This window comes from Pinus tabuliformis, chromosome 5_2 (assembly GCF_031772625.1).
Source record: "Pinus tabuliformis cultivar Carrire ecotype Pingquan chromosome 5_2, CPIR1, whole genome shotgun sequence".
Classification (NCBI taxonomy): Eukaryota; Viridiplantae; Streptophyta; class Pinopsida; order Pinales; family Pinaceae; genus Pinus; species Pinus tabuliformis.
The window spans coordinates 763,335,677-763,354,226 of NC_142306.1; the positions used below are offsets into that span (position 1 = coordinate 763,335,677).

Here is an 18,550-nt window from a genome sequence, read left to right on the forward strand (position 1 = left end):
CATTGGAAAGACATTGGACTTCACTCTTCTATTTCTGCCAAAGTCAGGAACTTATGGAAGGTAAATTTCATCTACATGTCCAGTGTTGTGCATAAACATTTTAGGATGGTTATCAATGGCGTGTCCGTTATACTTAATTCTCAGTTGCAGATGACATTTTTTGTTATTTCACTGATAGTCTTCTCTGTGTGGACATTACAACACAGAACTCTGGCAACTAATCATAAAGGCAGCCTTACAACATCAGTGAAGCCTCATGCATGCAAAATGTATGTTTTGACATTTAGCCCCTATAGTCACACCTCTCCATTGGACTGGATTTATGATACTTTTGGGATACCATTATGTAATAAGAAGCATTAAGAAAATCGATTCTCCTCAAGGAAGATCCAGGGCATTCTTAAGGGTGACGTTTAAGAGAAAATCATGAATGAGTGTCACTTAACAAGTTGTTAAGACATCCACATGCATTTTTGTCCTCCAACGTCAAAAATAATAGGAACTATAGATGATTATTAACATTGAGAAATTGTTCATTTGTCAGCAACAAAATAGTGATTATACTAAAGTGGTCTAAATATTAAGCAATGTTTATTTAAGAATTCAATTAAGTGAACTCTTTGGAAAGTTAACTACTCTGATGAAGTTGTCAAATTATTATTTTTTGTCTCTTAGCATGTTTTTAAAATGAAATGTGCAGCTGTCTTGAATAGAACATGATTTTTTGTTCTTTTAACGACATATCATGTCCAGAGGGGTTGCACTGCAAATAGCAAACTACCTTTGGCTGTGCTTAGCCTGAGGTGTAGTTATTCCAAGAATGGAACCTTGGTGGACAGATTATTAGTCAACCTCCCCAATAAACAACACCAAAAAATTAATCGTTCAATAAGTGTTCATGATCACCTTGTTATAGTACTGATCGGATGTGAAGTTCAATTGGAAAAATAGAGGGTAGTTGTGCAGATCCATGGATTACAAATTCCTGACATGAGACAACCTCTTTATCTTAAATTCTCTAAACTTGAGGTCTATTTTTTTCAATAACTATAAACCTTAAATTTCATATTCCTTTGTAAAAAATGGGTATATACAGGAGATATACATTCACTAATAGAAGAGGGGAGTGTATAGATTTGACCAATATAATCTGAGAAAATGAGTCTATTTTTTTTTATTCCTTGTGCTGAAGTTATAATGAGCATTTTCACCAACTTGAGATAATACATTCACTAATAGAAGAGGGGAGTGTATAGATTTGACCAATATAATCTGAGAAAATGAGTCTATTGTTTTTTTTTTATTCCTTGTGCTGAAGTTATAATGAGTATTTTCACCAACTTGAGATACATGTGCAATTTGCCTCCGACTACTCAGAATTGTGATTTGATCTTCATTGTTGTAATCAATCCTTTGCCTAAGCAAAGATTACAAATGCATGCTTGTCTTCTCTAAGGTCAGCCACTGACCTGGCCATGTTTACAACCACAGATATACGCTGAGCCTCTGAAGTAATTGGCTATGCATCTGAAGATAAAATGGGCTTCCTTTTTTACAACTTTTTTTTTATATCATTTTAGTCAATTGAGAGGTCTACAGTGGTTTGAGGAGCAGTTAACTGTGGACACCTTGTTTCATGATGTCTCTTCATCTTCATCCCACGATATAAACCTGATAACCTACTGTGAAAAATAAACAAATATTAAGATAGTTAAACTAGCAATTGCACCAGAAACATCACACATTTTGGGACAATGTCCAGGCTGAAATTGAGTGCATAGCAAAGAAAACTGAACCATCTCTTCTAACTGAAATCTATCAAAATTTCCCTTGAGATCTTTATCAGCAATGAGGTGCAACTTCTTTTGATTAAGCTTTTTTACCTGCCCAACAAAGACGCAAGAAAACAAGTCAAGAGGTGAGCTTTTCCACTTACAAAAAGAGCTCTTTCATTGAACTTCAAGGTTGCCACTGAATGTAACCATTCAAGCTTCTTCCAACTGAGCATATACTCACCCAATCAAGCATTACAACTTTCTGCTTTACAGCCTGACCAAAATCTAAAGCCCTTTGATCTGTAATGAGTTCCAACAGTAATATCCCAAATCCAAATACGACAGTTTTCTCTGAAGTTTATCCTGTTGAAAAGGTACTGGGGCAATGTGACATTATGCACATTATATACATTGCCTCAACCTATCACAGGGGACTAAGAAAATTTGATATGTATTATATTATAGGAGATGAAAACCAAATATTTTCTGATACATGAGCCCTTACAAGAAAAACAAGACTAATCAAATTTGATACCAACATTATACATGGATGTCGAGAGAGGATGCACGAATCAATGCAAGTTATTGTAAATGTAAATGTTCTAGCCATACAAAGAAGTTGAAGATGAGTACATTTAGCACTGACAGGATTTTCTGTATCATGAAGAAAAAATGTTGATACAGGATATAGTACAAATGTCACAAAAATATCCACAACAATATGCTAATACTCTGTAATTCAGTAGGCTGCATAATAAAATCTGAAAAATTAACAACTGCATTTCTTCTCACTTAGAAGACGAATTAAATTGACTCTGTTTGATTAGAAGAGAAATCAAATTGACTGTCCTCAGTGTTTACAATTAATGATTGCCAAAGGTAATTTGCACAAGGCATCGTGAGGATCATATCCCAATTTTGATAGCATCTTTGAAGTCAGGCGAAGCCTGTTAATTGCATGATCTGTAAACCCTAGTCAAAAAGAACTTTGTAAGAAGTTATTTCAAGCTTTGCAGATATAACATTCTCTTATACCAATGTAGCACATGGCTTTTGTCTTCAAAAAGAACACCTAATGGAACTCGGAGTTAACAAAGGAAAAAGCTAACAACATTTGAGCTCGTTTCATAGTTAAAATTTGCATCATAACCTTACAAATTTGAGACCTCATCACCATTAGATGAGGAAACTGATCCAGACATCAACTCCCAATTATTCATAAACTGCTACCGATTTGACAATGAAAATACAGGAAGAAACATTTTGAACTGCACTGACACTAGCAGCAGACTAATTTGGTATTTTGCATTGCCCCTTCAACAGTACAGGGTTTACATTTCCTAGTGGCCAAAATTCTAATGTCTATTATAAATTCTTGTATACATCATCGATTTTATTGACAATTGCAACAGACCATTCTTGTTGCTCTCAAAAAACACAGATTTTATAATCAGCCGCTACCAAAAATGCTTGCCTTTCTAGCTTTTCAAGGTGACATTTTCCTGGCACGCCTGATGTTTGTGTGATATAATTCTCTGACCTATTATTTGCTTATTTCTGAAAAATGGTTTGATGAAGTACATGCACAAGAGACTCCGTGGGTAATATACAGCCTGTACCTCAAAACATCACACATTTTGGGATGATGTCCAGGCTGAAATTGCGTGCATAACACAGAAACCTGAACCATCTCTTCTATCTGAAATCTATCAAAATTGCCCTGAAGATCTTTATCAGCAATAAGGTGTAACTTCTCTTGATGAAGCTTGTTTACCTGCCAGACAAGGACAAAAGAAAACAAGTCAAGAAGTGAGCTTTCCCACTTACAAAAAGAGCTATCTCATTGAACATAAGGGTTGCCACTGAATGTAACCATACCACAGTGGTGGTTTCTTATCCTACTGGAAGGAAGCATGGCTCTGTCACTTATTCTTTCAATTATATGGAAGGATGATATTCAACTTCCATGGTGGGGAATGCTATGGCATGTGAGCTTGCATGCATATTAAGTCTTCCCATTGGAGTGATTCAGGCAACTACTAATCAGGTCCAAAACTTTTCCATTTAACTATTTCTTCCTCCCAATTGAACTATCCATTTCCCCAGAAAATCCCTATGAATAGGGGCAACAAAATGAATTTTGTACTCACCAGAAAACCATGCTACTTCCAGAGATCAATAAATTTTTCTAAAACTGAAAGAAAATGAGCTTATGTTGTTTCCTTTTTCGTTTCTGAACAAAACTGATACTGGAAAAGATGCAGTTATCTTGCCTTCCAAGAGTACATAAAAGGAAATTAGTACATCAAAACCTCTCCCATGCCTACCCATGCCAGTAAAGAAAGTGTGAGCTTATGCTTTTTTTGATGCCCCATTGGGTTGTGAAGTGAACTAGACTCGTGCTGAAATTTATTTGCTATTATTGTGAAAACAACAACCATGTTACAATGTTGTTGTGGAATTTATTATTGGGTACTTATTGCCTGGAAAACCAATTGCCAATATCCTTTTCAAGACTTATGGAAGGATTAGTATAGTACGTGCTCCTTCTTTTCTTGTAGACTTGAAGCTTGGGGACTACATGAAGATTCCTCCGCGTTGCATGTATGTTGCTCAGGTGTGGCTCTTATAGTTTTCAGTTTTCACTTCTTCTATAGTGTTCAATCTTATAAAATAATTTATAAACCATAAGTATCATTTTTCATGGGGTTCAGTTTTTTATTAACTATATTTGAGTCCAGGGGCTAACTTGTGGATGTACACAGCTTGTGGGCACAATAGTTGCAGGTACAATCAATCTCTGCGTTACATGGTGGATGCTGACAGGTATAGAGAATATTTGTGATGTGGACTCTCTGCCTCCTGACAACCCTTGGACGTGTCCAAAGGACAGAGTAGCCTTTGATGCATCAGTCACATGGGGCCTGGTTGGTCTGAAACGCCTGTTCAGCCCACTTGGGTCATACAAAAACTTGGTATGGTTATTCCTAGTGGGTGCAATTCTTAGCACAATTTTTGCTTTCTCCACTGGATTTGGTTTTGCAAGGATTGTTGCAACACTTGCCCATGTTATACTCTTCAATGGAAGGTGAGATTTCTCGTAACTTTTTATTTGTTTTCCTAATACCATGCCATATTTGATGAACATTATTAGCAGAAATTGCATCACTTTGATATTGGCATAATAAATTTTGCTTTGCTGGGTTTTTGAATTTGGCAAAATTATATAGGTTGTATATTTGAGATGCAGGTTCCCGGATGGTTTTCTATGGTCACCAAGCCCGGTAATACCTCAGCTCATGATTCTGAGACTTAACTTCTTTCCTTTCCTCCATCTTTCAAGCAGTAACCCTGTCATGATTTTTCTGTTGCAGCAGCGGGGAGGTTTGCTTATTATTTTTGTCTTCACCATCAGAAATGCGGGTCTATTGCAGTCTGGAGGTGACCGATTCCATGGTAGGAAGTGACTTTGCCGAGTATCTATAGACTTTCTAGATATAAACTTGATTTGCATATCAAATTTGTCAGACAGATGCACCTTTTTGGAATGAAATCCATAACTTGTCATCACGGAAGGAATAAGATTAGCTGGACTTCATGGAGAGAGAGGTGTGCCCAGGACTATAGTTGTACTGTGTTTGCTAATGAAAATGGAATGTGAATATAGTATATCAGAGTAGGATCATGACAGAAAGAAAAAATATAGCAGTAGAAGTTCCAGAAGGAAAAGATATAGCAGTCAAAGTGTGCTCAATGTTCTCCAAACAGTGAACTTACACTGCTATATCTTCTCCTTCTTGCACTTTTACCAATGATCGCCAATTCATAGAGAACTTGCCTCGTCTTCTGATTAAACATGTATTAGTCACTGCGTTTTTGATATCCCCCAACGACTTGTTTTATTGTGATCAAGAATGACATTCTTACATTGCTTTCTCTAGCTCCAATTGAAATCAAAATCTACACAATTGAGCATGACAGATAGTCAAGGGAAACTGCTCTCTGGGACTTTCTAGAGAGCAGGAGCATGGCAGAAGGAAAAGATATAGCAATAAAAGTGCCAGAAGGAAAAGATATTGCAGTCAAACTGCACTCATTGTTCTCCCGACAATGAGCTTTTACTGATATATATATATATATATATATATATATATATATATATATTCCTCCTTGCAATTTTATTAATGATCACCAATCCAAAGAACACTTACCCAATCTTCTGGTTAAACATGCACTGGTCACTTGGTTTCTGATCATCCACCCTTGCTTTCAATAATTTCCATTTACATGTCGCTATTCTTCCCCACTCTATGCCTTACAACGTTTCCTTTGCAACATTAGGTGCAAATGCTAGTTATTGTATTTTAAAATGCGAACAAACCCAAAGAAAAAGTCAAGAAAATAAATATAAACCAAACATAAAAACAATAATCATTAAAAGTAGCGTTGAGCAACGATTAGTTAAGATGACACAAAGGATTTGATTGAGAAAAAAACATACAATGTCCATAATTCACTTTTCGTTAAGGTGTAATAGCCCCACAATTGTGGATAGCTCCACAACTTCATTCGAAGTTACATTAGACTAATTACTCACAAAAATTACACTAATTTAATCCTTATCTCCAATTACTTTTTCAAAATTTATATTCCTAAACTTATATTAAACATTAATGTTGCACTTGCACAGTGAAAAAACCTATTCAAAGAAGGCTATATTGCAATCTTTTTAACGCTATAAAAGATGAGTGTTGTCACATTGTATTTATTCATCGGGCATGTTCATTTTCATTCTTATTTCCATGGAAAATTGAATAATAAGTTTATGGAGAAATTGTGTTAAAAATCTTTAAAATGTTTGAAGTTTTGAGTGAACGGTTTATTTATTAGTAGGGACTTAAAGCAAGAATAAAGATGAAGGAAAAGAGAGATAAAATATTTTTAAAAAGTAATGGTGTTGATGTTAAGAATTAGAATTAGAATTTAATAAAAATATATAATTTATTTCATTATTTTATTATTTTGATTGTTATTATTGAAAGTAATTTTGATTATTAAAATAAGGCCATAATTAAGATATAAGTTGAAGAATATATCATATGAAATTATTATTTTTTTTCTCGGCAAAAAACTAGCTAATTCATATATTATATGTACAAGTGAAAATTACAGACAGTAGAGCATGTCTTCCAGGGCCTGTAGTAGCACCTTGGGATCTTTGACCATGATTCAGAAAGCTCCCTTGACGGGGTAGCTTCACCAAAACATCATAGGCTCCCTCGCAGGGGCAGCACCGGACCAACTTTTCAAGACAGTTCCAGAAAAGATCAGACTCCCTGAGGAGCATCAGAATGAAGACCCAACGCATTCTTGCCCACGCAGGGGCTTACAACCAAAATGGACTGACTCAGAAACTCAGCTATTAACTTAGACCATTTGAAATTAAAACTAGACCAGAGACTGAACAAGATAACATATGGCGAGGATGTAAGCATCCTCTGCCAGCAAACAGTAAGTGATAACAGGAGATAGATACCCGCGTCCACGCTAGTCCTGGAGTTGAGTTGTCGAAGGAAGGAGAGCCGTGAGCTGGGCCTCTGCCTCTTCAGCAAGGCTTTTGTCCTCAACGATATACGCCCAGCCATCACCCTCTGGTCGTCCCTCCCATATCTTCCTCCAAACCTCTTCGTCGACGCCTGGAGGGGGTGGGCCCACTGGAGGAAAGGTGTCTTGCGGGTCTTTGTCTTCCTTGCTCCCAGCTTCAGACGCTGGAGTCTCCATGGCTGAGCCTTGTTCCGCCACCTCTTTGTCTCCTCTGTCAATTTCCTTCCCCTTGCCTTCCGGTTGCTTCTCCGACAAGCTCTGAGGGGTGTCCTCCCCATGGCCTTCCGGAATTGCTGTGAACATGACTGATATGTGAGCAGTGAGCCCTGGGTAGTTCTCAGAGCCTTGCAAGTTGAAAACCACCGAGCCGAAGGAGGGAAGCTCCAGTCTTCCTTCATTGGAACTCCCCACTTCCAAGAATTGCCTAATAGGGAGCGGGGTGGCCCTGACTCTCCTGTGACAATAGCAGCAGCAGCAGTGATGATGCTCATCTGCTGCAGGGGCACGTGAGGAGGAACCTCTTGCTGGACCTCTCCTACATGGCTGTCACTCTCGGAATTTGACCATGGTGAGTCCAATTCTTCTTCTGTAAACTTGTGAATGAGTTTGGAATGGATAACTGAACCAGTTGCTTTCCAGAACTCTCTCTTGCACCCAATCTTCTTTCTGCAATTCTCCCCTTGGTTGCAGGTTAAACCTCTTCCATAACTTGCGTTGCACTTGAGCCAATTGCCTGCGTCTGCTTGACCAATGACCTGAGTGGCAATCGCACCAGGTATCCGAGCCTCCGGGTGATGGTAACTGCCACAGCCACGGCCCTCTGTATTTCCGCGGCTTCCACCTCTCTTCAGGCAATAATTTCTTGCCCAATCCATCTTGCCTGTATAATACTGCCTCAATTCCTCGATGCAGGCGGACATTAACTCCGTTCTGCAAATCCATCTACTCTGCCCTCTTGCCATTAAATGCCTTCACTCAGCAAGGCTTCATTAATCATCTGCCGGCCTTCTTCAGGTGGGCAAGGTGCCGACACGGGGTAGCCCATGCGTGGCATGTGGCTCCCTGTCCTTTCCATTCCGCCACCCGCATCCGGGGCCTCATTGTCTCTATGGATGAGACTCTCACATTCCTGTTTGCATTGATTGTTTGGAATAATGTTCAGGTGTCCCTCAAGGAAGGGCTGGTCTGAGTCTACCCCTATATTGGCTAGTAAATCAGCTACCTTATTACCTTCTCTTTTAGTGTGATGAAAAGAGATGGCATTGTGGTTGCGCATTTCCTCAGCCATGTCACTGAGTCTGGCCTCAAGTCTCCAACTGTTGGTTATTTTCCTGGCATGCGATCCATTCTGAATTCGAATGGCCATGTTTATGAGAATTTGGGAGTCTCCTTCCACAATCAATGGTTGGAGCTTATGTCTCTTTGCTATGAGTAGTCCTTGCCACATACCCTCCAGCTCTGCTGAGTTGTTGGTATCCCAGCCTAAATTGCCAAAGTATATCTGTTGCAGAGTTCCTTGATGATCTCTGATAATTCCTCCGAATCCTGCCGGGCCAGGATTGCCTTTAGATGCTCCGTCAAAGTTGAGCTTGTATGAATGTATAGGCGGTGCTTCCCAGCTTCCATTTTCCTTCCCGTCGTGATTGGCTGCCTCCTGAGTAGTTGGCCCTTGTGGTATTTGCAGTCCCCAGTTTGTTAGAATGTTTTTCTCATTGTCTGCCGTGGGGAGATCTTGTTGTGTCCAATTCTTTAGTAGCATGGTTTCCTGGATGTTGGCATGTATTCTGTTCCATACGTCCTCCTTGGTCGAGCTGAGGTTTTTGAAAATGCGCCGATTCCTCTCCTTCCATATATTCCATAGAAGAATGCCTGGAATTAGGTTCCACAGGTGGTTGAGCAGTCCACTGTTGTAAGGGCTTTTTGGCCATTTCCGTATGGTGTTTATTATGTCTCCCATTTCTCTGCATCGCTTTTGACTTCTGAATTCTACCGTCTCCCACAGTTGAGTAGCTAGCTGACAGGAGTCCAGAAGATGCTGTAAGGTTTCCTCATTTTGAAAACAGTTGTGGCAAACCGAGGGTCCATGGAAATTGCGTTTCTGCAATTTGTCCCATGTGAGAATCTTTTTATGCCCAACCATCCATAGAAAGTGAGTGATCTTGGGCCATGTTTTGAAGCTCCAAATTCTGGCCCAGAGAGGATCCTGAATGATGGGGGGGTCTTCTAAGAGATTGTAAGCTTCTGAAGTTGAGAAAGAGCCCTTGGGAAGATAGCCCCATCTGAGAATGTCTTCATTGATGTTGTATCTTATGCTTCTTTTTTTCAGTTCGATATCAAGGGCTGCTACTTCCTGCGTGCTGTAGGTGTTGGATATTTGATTGCTAGGTAGCCATTGTCTGAAGCCCGCTTCCATTTCCGGAGTCCAATATTGATGAACTTTGGCTTGCTGCTGCTCTTGCCTGCCTGGGATAGTGGCCATCGGTAGAGCAGTTGATAGTTTAGGTAGCTGGTTCCATGCATCGTGCCAAAATCTGGCAAGTTGACCGTTCCTTATTTCCCAGAAGCTATGTTTCTGAATCAACTGGTGATGCTGTTTGGCAGCATTCCAAATAAGTGAACCTGTGCTTGTGGGCGTGAATCTAATAAGCTCTTCTTGGGGCATGTTGTTGGTATATTTGTCTATCCAAATTTTGGCCCATGGTTTATCCGGATTCGTTAACCATTGCCACCAAATTTTTGCAGTCATGATAATATTGCTGTGCTCAGGGTCACGGAGACCAATACCACCTTTATGCTTGGGTTTGCATGTGGTTTCCCATTTTACAAGCGCCCATTTGCGGTTGGTAGCTGAACTACCCCACAGAAAATTGCGCTGCAGATTTCTCAGTCTTCTCAAGACCCATTTTGGAGCGGCTAGGATGGAAAATAGATAGAGGGGCATTGCTTGAAGGACGGATTTAAGGAGCACAGCTCTACTTGCCAGATTGAGGGAGCGGTGCGTCCATAGGTTAAGCTTGAATTCCAGTTTCTCAATGAGTCTTCTCCAAGCAGGTTGCTTGATGGCAGAGGCTGTGAGAGGTGCTCCCAAGTAAGTGGAGGGGAGAGAAGCAGTTTGAAAACCCAGTATGCGGGTGACAGCACGTTTTACAGTGGGAGGGGTGTGGAAGAAGAATATGTGGGATTTGGTATTATTGATCTGGGTTCCTGAAGCTCTAGAGAAGTCGTTGAGCAGAGATTTTAAACAAGATGCTTCCTGAGCAGAGGGATAGCCATACAGCATGGTGTCATCTACGAATTGCTGATGGGAGGAGGCAGGGGAGTTGTGGACTGAGATGCCCCGGAGATGGTTAGTCTGCCGTGCCTGCTTGATGTGCCGCCCAAGGCCCTCCGCCATTATCACAAATAAGAAAGGGGATAAGGGATCCCCTTGACGAATGCCTCTTGAAGGTTTGAAGGGGCGGGAGGGCAACCCATTGACTAGAATAGAGAAGTGGGAGGAGGAGATGAGATTCATTATCCATCTTACCCAAGTGGCACAGAAGCCAAAGGCTCTCAGCATGCTCTGAATATAGGCCCAGCTGAGTTTGTCGAATGCCTTGGATAAGTCAAGCTTGAGTAACATGCCCGCTTTTTTGGAGATCTTGAGCGAGTGAATGATCTCATGGGAAAGTATTATACCGTCCATTATCTGTCTGCCTTCCACATAGCCAGATTGCTCGGGAGAGATGATCTGAGGAAGAAGGGGCTTGAGTCTGTTGGCTATGACTTTGGTGATGACTTTGTAGAGAACATTGCATAGAGCAATGGGTCTAAATTTGTCAGGGGTGATGGAGTTCTCTTCTTTGGGGATGAGTGTGATGAAGGTAGAGTTAAGAGAGGGTAGCATCCAGCGGAGGGCCCTAGATTCCTCTACTATTTGCCAAATCTCAACCTTAATCATATCCCAGAAAGCATGAAAGAAATCAGTGGTAAAGCCATCAGGGCCAGGAGCCTTACCTTCTTTAAGTTGCGCCATTGCTTCATCCACCTCTTGGCTGAGAATCGGGCTCATAAGCAGATCGTTTTGCTCCTCCGTTATTATCCTGGGAATGTTGCTTGTGATTTTTTCGATAGCTGCCGTCCGGTCCATTGTCTGTTCTTGGTGAACTTGTTTGAAGTGATTGAGGAGGGTTTCCTCTATTTTCTCATGCTCCTCCTCTTTTCCTCCCTCCTGATTTTGGATGAATGAGATCTTGTTGTGCATTCTTCGTTGAACTGTAGTGTTATGAAAGAATTTGGTGTTGCGCTCCCCCTCTTTAAGCCATCTAATCCTCGATTTCTGTCTCCAATAGATTTCTTCTTGCTTTCTTCTTTCTTCAAGCTGGTTGTAGATATGCTTTTCTTTTTCCAGGGTTGCCTCTGTGTGCCCTGTATTGATGACTGTCTGGTGTAGTAATTTGAGCTCCTGATTGAGTTGCTGTTGGGCTTCAAAAATGTTCCCAAAGGTCTCCTTATTCCATTGTTTGAGGTGGCCTTTCAGGTACTTTAATTTCTGTTGAAGTTGGAACATTTTGGTGCCTTCTGGAGGAGTAAAGGAGGCCCAAGTAGTTTTGACGAAGTCCTTGAATGCCGGGTGGGTTAACCAAAAACTTTCAAATCGAAATGGCTTTTTGGTGCTGTTTCCTGGTCTTTGCCATTGCAGGGCTATTGGCCAGTGATCCGACCCCGAGTGAGCCAGAATCTCAGCGTTGAAGTCACCCCCGATATGCACTGCATTGTCTGAGATCAGGAATCGGTCTAGCTTGGAGGCAATCTGATGTTTCCCCTTTCTGTGATTGCTCCAAGTGTAGATTCCATTGCAGAAGGGCATGTCAATGAGTGAGGCATTTTGGATGAAATCCTTGAAGTGTTCCACCTCAGGTTCCAATCTGGTTCTTCCCCCTGTTTTATCCTCGATCTTGGTGATCATATTGAAGTCCCCTGCCACAATCCAGAGAGGGTGCTGTCTGTTGATGCTCAGGGCCTCGATAGTGTCGAGGAGCACTTTTTTGCTGCCCCCATCCTGTGGGAAATAGACATTGGTTAGGTTCCCATGTACCCTTGTGCCCACAATGTGAAAGGCAGCTTGTATGAGATGATGGGAAGCATGGAAATCAGTGAGTGCTATAGCTTGAGTGTTCCAGGCTATGGCTAGCCCTCCCGAAGCTCCAGTAGCATCCACAGCCACTGAGTGGCAGCCCGGCCAGGCCTTTGAGAGTATTCGTCCCAGAGTGTCGCTGTTGCATTTAGTTTCTTGGAAAAAACATATGTGCGGTTTTTCCATCTTGATCATGTTTTTTAACATTCTGTATTTTGCAGGGCCGTTGAGCCCTCTAAGATTCCAGGAGATGAGCTTCATTGATAACTGATTTGAGAGGGGCTGAAGTATTTCGTAAGCTTCGCATAGTGGCCTGAATCCACTAGGACTTTGCCAACCTCTATTGTCCTTTGAAGAACTGTTTTCCTTCCTCTTTTTTTGAAATCCTTTGGGCGCAGTCTCCCATCCCAAGTGCTTCCCGCTTGTATTCCTAGCTGATGTTGTTGGTAGGCTTTGGAGATTACCATTTCCAACTTTTCTAGATCTGTTTCAGCGATGGATTCATAGGCTTCTTTCCTGCATGCTAGCTCGAGCTCATTGATATCCAGTCCATGAAGGTCTACATTGTCAACTTCTTCCTCCATTATTTCAACAACATTGGTGTCCTCCTGAGAGGTTTCTGAGGTCTGAGCAGGCTTCGATCTCCCATCTATCTCCATGTTCTTGGGGGCGTTATCCGAGTCCTCCTGAGTTCTGGTTAGAATGGTTGGAATTGTGATAGGGGATTTCGAGTTGAGAGGGGGGCTGGAAGGGGGGGGGCGGCTTGAGGAGGAAGGGAGATCGGTTTTGCTGGGGTTTTCCAGGGGCTGGTCTTCCGGTATGTCGCTGAGGGTCTCAAAACTGTTCTTGGACGCTTGATCTTTGTGGATATTCTGCTGAGACTTATGCCCGTTGGCATTTTTCCTGTGCGAGCGCCTTCTGCTTGTTACTTTGGTGAACCCGTCTTGATTCGACTTGGCCGAGGGGTTCTGAGACAGATCTGGGACATTTAGAGGACAATCCCTGAATAAATGCCCAAGAGCGTGGCATCTTCTGCACCGGAAGGGCACATGCTCATAATCCAAAGGCTGGATCCATTCTTCATCCCAGTGGGAGAGTGTTATCGACTCTGGTAATGCTTCGTTCAACCTTATGAAGACACATATGCGAGCATATGATATGAACCTGCGTGTTTTGGTTTCTTCCGCCGTCCTGATGTATTCTCCCACTCCATTACCAATTCTTCTGAGTGAGTCTTCGTCCCAGTATTCATCTGGGAGTCCATACAGTCGAATCCATACTGGTGCCCAGGTTAGGTCTTCCTTATCTGGGTTGAATCTGGGTTTCCAGTCTCGCATGTACAGACCCGCTGCATTGAAGAAGTGTGGGCCTGTTCCCAGCACTCTGAGTTTGTCTTCAACGCAGTAGAAGATAACTGTAAAGAAGCCTTTCGGTCCTAGTTGAAGCAAGACATCCCCCTTTGGTTTCCATTTGGCAGCTATCCAACCATAGAGGGCTCTTTCTGTAGGCCAGAGGCCTATAAATTTCCCTATGATGGCGTGCTCCTTCATGAACTCTATTCTGGCATTTATCAGGTGACCTTGTAGTTCGATTCTGGGTCTTTCTGCCGCTACAGGTTTGCAGGTGGCTGAGGTGACTTTTGGCGCCTCCTCCTTGTCTTTTTTCCCTTTGTTCTTTGATCCGTTGTCCTGGCCTTGCGGATCTTCCGATTTGTTGTTTTCTGGCTGTGATGAGCCGTCATTATTCAGGATCTCCCTACTGATCGATCCGAACAAGAGGTCATTGTCCTTCTCCTGCTGCATTGGGGAGGGCCCTGTCGCCCCCCCCTGCGGTGCTTCCATGGCGCCTGACTGGCGCAGTACTGATGCTCTGTTTTTTCAGAGCTTAGATTAGGCGAGGTTTGCAGGGAGCTCCGTTGTCTGGTAGCGCCGTCACGGGTTGCAGAGAAACCCTAGTCGCCTTGCAGAGCCGCCCCACTCGAAGTTACCATTTATTTGTCCATATATCATATGAAATTATTAATTATTAATATTATAATTAATAAATCTTGATCGGGGTGAGAGCTAGGTGAGAGGTTGTGGTGCGATCTTTGCCATGGTCAGGTTAATAATGAAGGGGATTAGCGGGTGGTTAGATGACCACTTCCACACATACCTTCCCATGTGCAAGGTGGATGATGAAAAATCTCTTGGAAAAAGCGTTGGCGAACACCCTTATAAGAATCTTGGGGTCAGCAACTAAAATACAGGAAATCCATAGTGAATTCCAGTTGATTCAGCACCAGATACAACAACAAAATGTTCATCTAAGCCGCATTGAGAAGCATATTCCTTGCCTTCCTCAAATTGAACTGTTGGGTTCAAGTGCCAAAGAGCCAAAGACTCGACGCCAATAACATCTTTTGATGATTAGGAGTTCTCTTAGTACTATTTGGATATTTAATTTTGATTTCGCTAGCCTATAATGTTGTGAGATGGCCAACATACCGAGTTTCCTAATAACTAGGTTAAGACCATCTGATCATGAATAATATTATGTATTATCTACATATTTAAAAAATAAAAAACAAAAAAAAACCTATTAAACTTAAAAAAAAAAAACAAAAAATATTATAATTATTAAATTATTAAAAAATTAATACTTAATAAAACCATAAATAAATAATACTAATAATAATATTATCCTATTACTAATAATTTAATAATATTATTTATTTAACTTATATTCTTCGTCTTATTAAACATTCATATGTTAATAATTTATCAATTTTATTTGTTCCAAAATATTTTTATTCTTATAAAAGAAAACAACACAAACAAACCGAAGAAAAAACTAAAATTAGCATAAAGAAATTTGAAATTAATAAACATGGATAATAATATTATCATATTATTAATAATTTAATAATATTATTTATTTAACTTATATTCTTCGTCTTATTAGGCATTCATATGTTAATAATTTGTCAATTTTATTTGTTCCAAAATATGTTTATTCTTATAAAAAGAAAACAACACAAACAAACCCAAGAAAAAACTAAAATTAGCCTAAAGAAATTTGAAATTAATAAACATTTAACTTATCAGCTTATACGTCATTTCAATCTCCACAGTTTAAATGTAAAAATATCAATATCTTTACTTTATAAGAATATCAATATCTTTACTTTATAAGAACATATAGCTTACTTTCTTCGCCTTCAAATCCGTGCTAATTAATAATTTAAGAAAAACTTAATTTTACAGTTACAGTTGCTCAGTCAATAAGCCTATTGATGGTGTCCAGCTTTTTCTTTCTATTAAATTTAAACAAAATACACGAAATACAGCGGGCGACCGCATTAATCGGCCTATGGCCTGTGAAATACAAGACAAAAAGTTATTTATTCAGTAAATAATATTCCTACTACAAAAAGTTATTTATTCAGTAAATAATATTCCTACTATATCCATCCTGTCGATCACCGTCCAGAGGTTAAAGATGTCGAAGTGGGCCATCCATTTGACCGGCTTCCGCCCCGAATTTCCCGGAGAAACCTCGCCTCCGGATCAGCGGTAGCAAAACACCCATTACCACCGACACTACACTGATCCATCCCATTCACCCCATACGAATCCATATGGATGTCAGGGAGAGGAGCTTCACCTTCCAGTATTTGACACACCAGCCGTATCCTCAGCCTCCTCTCCGCCTCGGGATGGGAGCAAAGCAACCCCAGTTTCAACACCACCTCCATTTCGCCTGTATCGTATTCATTCCCCAGCTTCGGATCTGCCGCATCGAACAGCTTTCCTTGTGCGTACAGCACCGAAAGCCATTCCACCAAAACCAGTCGCTCGGCATCCATGGATGTGTCCACGGGCTTCCTCCCGCACGCCACTTCCAACAGTAGAACGCCAAAGCTGAACATGTCCGACCTCGGCGTGGCCTTTCCCGTCCTTGTCAGCTCCGGCGCTATGTATCCCAGCGTTCCCACCACCTGAGTCGTTCCAGGATTCTCGCTGTGTTCATACAGCCGGGCGAGGCCGAAGTCCCCCAGCCGCGCGTTGAGCTCCGAATCCAGCAGCACGTTGCTTGACTTGATGTCTCTGTGGATGACCCGCTTCTCCCATTCTTCGTGCAGATAAAGTAGACCTGCCGCCACACCCTTCAAGATCGCGTATCGCCGAGTCCATGGCAGGATGGTCATCGGGTTCCCGAATATTAGTTTATCCAGGCTGCCGTTGGGCATGTAGTCGTAAACGATGAACAACTGCTTCTGCATTCTGCACCAACCCCGGAGAGGAACAAGGTTCCTGTGCTGTGTGCGCCCCAAGGTCGAGATCTCTGCCACGAACCCCTTCATTCCCTCTGTGACCTCCTTCGTTAGAGATTTCACCGCAACTTCATGGCCGTTGCTCGAGAGAAGGCCCCTGTAAACCCTGCCGAAACCCCCCTTCCCGACAACGTTTTCGTCCCGGAATCGATTCGTAGCGATGTTGAGCTCCCTGTAAGCGAATCTATGGGGCCAGAACTCATTCTCCCATTCTTCTACTATTTCTCTGTGCTTGGCTCTTCTGAAAAACACGGCTGTAACCACTACAAACAAGAGAACCAGAGTGCCCACTGTAACGCCGGCTATCCATCGGTAGCTGGGACGCTTGGAATATATTTTAGTAAACGAAGGGAGACGCGAGATATCGAGTGCGGGTGCCGTGCCTTCATTGCTGAAGCTCCACGCGAGAACGTAATGTTCTCCGATCAATTTTCCGGTAGCCGCTGAGAAGCCAAAGAACATTTTCTCTTGCAGAACGTTCTGCAGATCTACTTTCTGCGATATAAGCGGCCTCTGCGGTCTCGGTAAGCCGGCCAACGTTATGGTAACATTGAGCTGGCTTTCCAGACTGTCGTATTCGATCCAGGCCTGTATGTTCTGTCCGCTCTTGAGGTTGATTCCATTGAAGGCCTTCCCATCCCAATACCCTGCAGACTCGGTCTTGAGCGAGATGAGGTTATTAATATCTACGCCAACGTGGTTGCCGTCTGGATCATCGAATTCCACACTCTCGAATGTATCGAATTCCACTGCCAACAAGTGATTGTATGGTTTTCCGTTGCTAGTATTGTTAAGCAGGCCCAGATAGTCGGATGCCAGACCGCCGATTATAGTTTTGTAGGGCGTGACTATGAAGGCCAGACCGTGCATGCCTAGGTAAGAGGGGGAATGAACCATGCAGAAAACGAAAGTAGTGCTGAAGGAGGAAAGCGTGTTGTTGCTTTTCATTTGCACAGGAGTTGAATACAGCGCCCGGCCGAGCGCCAAAGGCGTGTGATTTGTGAGGGCCAGCACAGATAGGGAGGGAATGAGTGAAGCACCTGCCTCCAAGATCAAGTTGGTTCCATTAAATCCATCGAAGACAAAAGTAGTAGAAAAAACCGGTATGACCAGGGAGAGGAAGGCTATAACAGTGAGGCAGCCCACACAGGGTCTTAAAAAAATAGGAGAGACACAATTCCTTCTCCATGATTCCATCTATTTTTTCCCTGTGTTATAAACTCGCTACTGTAGAAATATAGATACTATGCATAAACAATCAACGCATAGTGATATCTATTATCAACCATTTGGCATCCTTAAGTAGATTGGGGGATTCCGGAATATTCCGGGAATCCGTAATCGACAAGTCAACAGCGTGCTGTGAAAATCAACCACAGATTTTTCTCTGGTCATAAATTTTAACTTCTTCTTTGTCAAAACGAAAAACTTACTTCATCTTCTTTGTCAAATGAATATATTATATCTTTACATTTTTTAATAAGTTGTGTGTAAATATATGTTTTATCTAAATAAATAAAATATTATTTTTAAGTTCATATGAAATAATTGTACGTTTAAATATATGCTTTACCTAAATATGTAAAATATTATTTTTAAGTACATAGGAAATAGTTGTACGTGTTAGGGTTTTGCTTTACAAAACTGTTTAATCAACCAACTACTGGAGCAATCAGACATAATTCTCAGACTCACAATTCTTTCTTTCATTAGAGGGACGTGATTTTCTACTTCATCTGC

At 41.5% G+C, this 18,550-nt stretch overlaps 1 pseudogene; it reads right to left on the reverse strand.

Moving 5' to 3' along the window:
- Positions 1–15,908: 15,908 nt before the first annotated feature.
- LOC149161525 (L-type lectin-domain containing receptor kinase SIT2 pseudogene) lies at positions 15,909–18,108 on the reverse strand (annotated as a pseudogene).
- Positions 18,109–18,550: the final 442 nt, after the last annotated feature.